Genomic DNA, 5,532 nt, shown 5'->3' on the forward strand with positions numbered 1-5,532 from the left:
GAGAAACTAGTTATCTATCATGATTTTAAGACATCAAATATTCTGCTCGATAATGTTAGTATTTTCAAATGCATTTTAACTACAAATATGAACTATATTTTAGTTTGATGCAATATATATTTTAGTTGCTATATTTTAAAGCAATAGCAGAGGACTAGTTGGTCAATTTTTCATAGGCCATAATGAAGTAGCCTTTTTAATATTTTGATCATGAGTTTAAATTGAATGCAAAAAGTAAGTTGTCAGCTTAGAATTATGTCATTTTAGAGTTCATTTGGTAATATAGACAACTATAAACATCTAAACCATGTATTCTAATGCAGGCACTATTATTAGTGATGAAGTGGGGCTAGCCCTTGACACTGTTGGGAATAAGGTTCTGGGAACTGCTACCAAGATAGTGCTGACAAAAGATTCAACAACAATAGTTAGTGATGGAATGACTCAGGAGGCTATTGAGAGAAGAGTTAATCAAATTAGGAGCATGATTGAGGTATGCCTTCTTATTTGTGTGTGTGTGTTCTTTGGGCCTTAACATGGACTATCAGTCTTATGCTTTGTAATTAGAGCACTTTAGTTGTATTCTTTATGTTATTTCTCCTTTTTCTGCACCTAGTATCTCATCATGGTTAACACTCTATCTCTTTTTGAGCATATCAATATATTGGCAAAGAATAACTCATTAGAGAATTGTGCTATTGTCAACCTAGCTTGTAGAATGTATTTGACAATTGAATATTTTCTTTATTTCTAGGTTTCTAAACAAGATTATGAGAAAGAAAAATTGAATGAAAGGATTGCTAAACTATCTGGGGGAGTTGCAGTTATACAGGTGAAGTTATTGAAATGTGTCTAGTCTTCTGTGTTTCATTGTTAAATACTTCTCTGAGTAATAGATAAAAAAAATTTAATGTATATCATTCATTAAGATAGGCTTTGTTGTGCCTATATCATTATGATAATAAATAAGCATGAGCCAAGTTAGGAGATGGATGATAAGAAGTATGATTGACAAGTAGGAGCACAAACAAAGACAAAGTTGAAGGAAAAGAAGTTACAAGTGGAGGATGCTTTGAATGCTACAAAGGTATGGTAGTCTTCTCTGTAAATAACTTTGTCATTTGATACGAATGCGTAAAACTCCCATGCCAATTCCTATGCTAGCAAAAATTAACTATTAAGCCATTTGTGTATGGAATAACAAATTATTTTGTCTACTATTCTCCAATGGGGTAAAGAGGACTAATTCTTTTGTTTACTATCCTTTGATCCTCCCTAGTAGAATAAAAAATTAATTGAAGTTATATTAATTGTATTGGAGCAATTTACTAATTAATTTCTATAAACAAGCAATTGTTGAAGAGGACATTATTGTTGGTGGAGGGTGTGCTCTTTTGAGGCTTGCTACAAAGGTTGAAAATGAGGAACATAAGGTAGCTTAATTTTGTGTTTGCTCCATGAGCAAGTATGGTTGGCATGGAAGTGGCTTTATAATCCTTAATGGATATGTAGATAATGCTTTGTCATATAAGACTTAGCTCTGCAATGTATTTTTAACATCTAGCTCTAAAATTTGTTGGTCCTTTAATGTCTACTAATTGGTGAAAGTATTGTTAAACAAGCTTTGAGCTGCCCGGTGGAACTAATTGCAAAGAATGCAGGAGTAAATGGAAGTGTTGTGGTTGAAAAGGTTATTACAACTCCTGAGAAATTATTGAATAGAATCAAGTATATTTAAACTCAATTCTTTCACAGCTATTCAATAGAATCTCATTGATTTAAGCTCTTTTTCCTAGGTATGTCATGTTCAATTTCATTGGACGTTAGCCTAAATGCAGATAGCTCTTTCTAGTCCTTATGAAGCTTATTGAATTTAAGTAAATTGATATTGTGCCTAGGTGTACAATCTTATTCAATTTCACTGGATGTCATACTAGATGTGAATAGCTCTTTCTAGTCTTCATGGTAGTAAAATGATAGCCCTATCCTTATCTTTTTACAAGTCCTTTCCAATGATAATCCCAATTATGGATACAATGCTACTACAGGTGGTTATGAAGATTTGATGGCTGTAGAAATTATTGATCCAACTAAGGTAACATGGTATATTCATTTGATGTAATTTATTTTTATTTTTTCAATTTCCTAATCAATGAAATGAATGCAAATTAGTGTCATTTAAGTCCTTGCAAATATGGTTTATCAGGATGTTCACTGACTATGTATTTGCATAGTGCCCTTGCTATAAAGAAAGAAGGAAAATGCAAGCCTAAGTTGGATGTAATGCCAATTGTCTTAGGCCCTCTACTCTTTATGAATCATGATGTGTATTGTACGTAGGTAGGAATTATACTATATCATATTGAAATTGAATGAATACCAATATCTATCATAATATTACAAGCAACTAGTTGCTTGCAAATTGTTAGGAAGCTCACCAAGATAAATTGGTCACTACAGTTAGAAAAACATAGCTACTGCAATGTCATTTTGGTTGACAATAGGGTTATTTACCATGCATGTTATTTTATAAGTCTATAAATAATGCACCATCTTAGTGGTTTTGGTTTTCTTTGAAATATCCTTCATCAAAAGTTAACCCAAACTTAACACAATTTGACACAATTAATAGGAAAATCAAATATTTTCCAATATGTGTTCCCCGAATTTGTTTTACAAGAAGATAATCCAATTGTAATAACATAAAAATAGTTTTTCTCTAACACCTACTCTAGTTTTAGGAATCTATGTGTGACATGAATATCGAATAGTATTTTGAAATCAATATTTCTAGGTCTTGTTATTCAGATGTCAGCAAAAACAATCTCAATTCCATTTGAGCATCAAAACCCCTGACTCTATTGTTTGGAATAGAAAAGATTCCTAAGAAACATACTTGCATGTGCAATTGTGTTATGAAATGAATTTTAGGAAATGAACTTTTTATAATTGAACATGCATAGCCATATTTGATTTCTAAAACCTTAATCTCTTCCAAGTTATATGCAAGTTCCCTAGCTTCATACTCTGGAGCAAGTGCTAGATAGGGCCGGTAGTAAGAGGAAAGGATGTATAACCCATTACATTTAAAATTTCACCCTCTTTCTTGGGTCATATATTATATATTCATGGGTCAATGAGTTTGACTCAAAAAATGTACAGTTGAATCCTAATAGCAATATCACAATTTGACTTGCTATGGAAACTATCTTAGGCTTATCTATTGATGAGCTCAAGGGCCTTTCTGATGAATGGTTCATAAGGCACAACACTTTTTGTAGGTTTTGCAAATGGGATTGCAAGTAGAGTGGTTTAAACCATGGAGGAAACTCCATAGTTAAGCCTACTTGAGCTAGAGTAGTACTGGAATGGGTGAGCCTTTGAGGAAGTCATGGTGCTTCACCTTTGTGAGCACTACCTAGATGCAATGAGTGCTAAGTGTTCCATTCATTCTCATGAGAAATGAGTTTGTATGAACTACTATGCATGAGTCATGGTTCAATGTGTTTGACTCAAAAACTACACTATTGAATCTTGATAGCAATATCAAAATTTGACTTGATGTGGAAAATTTCTCCTACTTATCAATGATTTATGTGTCTTAATTTTTAACATATTACTTCAATAATAAATACACCTTCAAATTTTAGAGTTCAAACAATTTTTCTTTTCAACATTTTCTAGTTTTGGCCTAATATAAGATAATTATTGAAAATAGTAAGGCTTTTATATTTCCAATTATTTATTATAAAACCACTTCCCAATTGAGGATTGGCTTGTCATATTGATGGTGCCCTTATCACTTATTTTAATTTGAAAAGTCAATTTTGAGATTATTGTTCTTAAGTCTGGAAGTTTTGCTTTGATGATAATTATGCCTTTTGTGTTCAGAACTATCTCTATTTTGCAACTTGTGATTTTTTTCAGATATGAAGCAATAATTGCATATGGTTATTTTTTTTAGTTTTAGTGGTTTATCATAAACCAAGTATCAGTTAAAGCTTGGCTTGTTATTACTATAATTACTTTGTTGTTAATTGGTTCGAATAGTCACATTTGAGTTTTGTTATTATATTTTTTTGTGGATGGTATAAAAGAGAACTAATGGAAAGAAAATGATGTCATATAAGAGAAAATAGTCTACTTGAAATGATTTAACTTGTCACTAGTACAGATGTCAATATCCAGTGTTCAGATCCATAGCAAAACCACCACCTTTAGTTTTTTTTAGATGGTCTATTTTAAAAATCTAATCCTTGTATTTAAATTCAAAAACTAGCTATAGTGGCTAAAATATTTTCATTTTTCATGTCATTAAACAAGTTTTTATTCCTACTTGAAATGATATATTTGCTTCCCTTGTAGTATTGATCATGTGGAGCTTTTTCTACAACATTTGCATTGAGCATCAAAGAAGCAGTTCCAACATATCTGGATGATAGTCTCACCTCGAATGATTTGCTTACAGGAGTAAGCTTCACTTCAGCTAGCTCTGGCTATGATAATTTTACTGTAGAAATTAGAGTAGGCATAAATAAGTCTTTTTAAAGCATGTCCATTTAAGAATTAAAATGGTTACATTACCAATGCATGTAATGTGAGTAATTTTTTGTTTGGGCTAAGAGCTTTTATATTTTGTGGGGGTTGTGCAGAATGTGATAGCATTGTGGTAGAAAGTGCAATATTTTAGGGAATATACATCTCGAATAATAGTTTTTGTTGTGGTAGAGTGTGCTTTGAGTATTGTAACCAATGTGCTTTACTACTTGGCTACAGGGAATGTTGATTGGGGTGTTAGTTATTTCTTCAATATAGGAAATGTTAACAGTAACCATGCTAGGATCTGTACAATGCTGGAGCCAAAAAGTTCATAGTAGTAGGGTTTTCCATCTTGGGATGTTCACCTTCAAAAAGAACATTTCTTGTTGTTGTAGGGAGGCCATGCAATGTAAGAATAAATGATGCATCCCCCTACTTCAATAGAAACTGGACACCCACTCTCTCCAACTTGGAGAGCTCACTACCAGGATCAACTATTGTTTACTTAGACATCTATGACATTGTAGTGGATGTTGTTGCTTATCCATTTAGATATGGTAAGTTCGAATGACACTGTAATTTGACTTTTAAATTCAATTGTGTAAATATTTTTAGCATCATCATTTTGGATCAAATGAATTTTTAGTTTAGCATCAATGTTTTGGATCAAATGAATGTGTGGTTTAACATCAATGTTTTTGATCAAATGAATTTGTGGTAAGCATAATCTTGTAGCTACATCAACATTAATCTATTTGAAAAGTAATTTTTTTGTTTTTCAATTTGATTGTGTATGGTATTTTTAGGATCAATGTTTTGGATCACACTACAAGATCCATCATCAGGAGAGAAGAATGCAAGATTGAAGTGTAACAGATGATTTGGTGCAGGACGTGGAAGTGTTGTGGTCCCATTGGGGGGCATTTACCACATCAAGGTTCACGCCAACCAATTGGAGGTATGGGATTTGGTTTCAACTTTGTTGGTCTTGAA

General features: G+C 32.3%; 1 pseudogene; it reads left to right on the top strand.

Moving 5' to 3' along the window:
* The first annotated feature begins 307 nt into the window (after positions 1-307).
* LOC149535176 (GDSL esterase/lipase EXL3-like) lies at positions 308-5,110 on the top strand (annotated as a pseudogene).
* The last annotated feature ends 422 nt before the right edge of the window (positions 5,111-5,532 follow it).

This window comes from Cupressus sempervirens, chromosome 10, assembly GCF_028749045.1.
Source record: "Cupressus sempervirens isolate cs-2001-9-10 chromosome 10, ASM2874904v1, whole genome shotgun sequence".
Classification (NCBI taxonomy): Eukaryota; Viridiplantae; Streptophyta; class Pinopsida; order Cupressales; family Cupressaceae; genus Cupressus; species Cupressus sempervirens.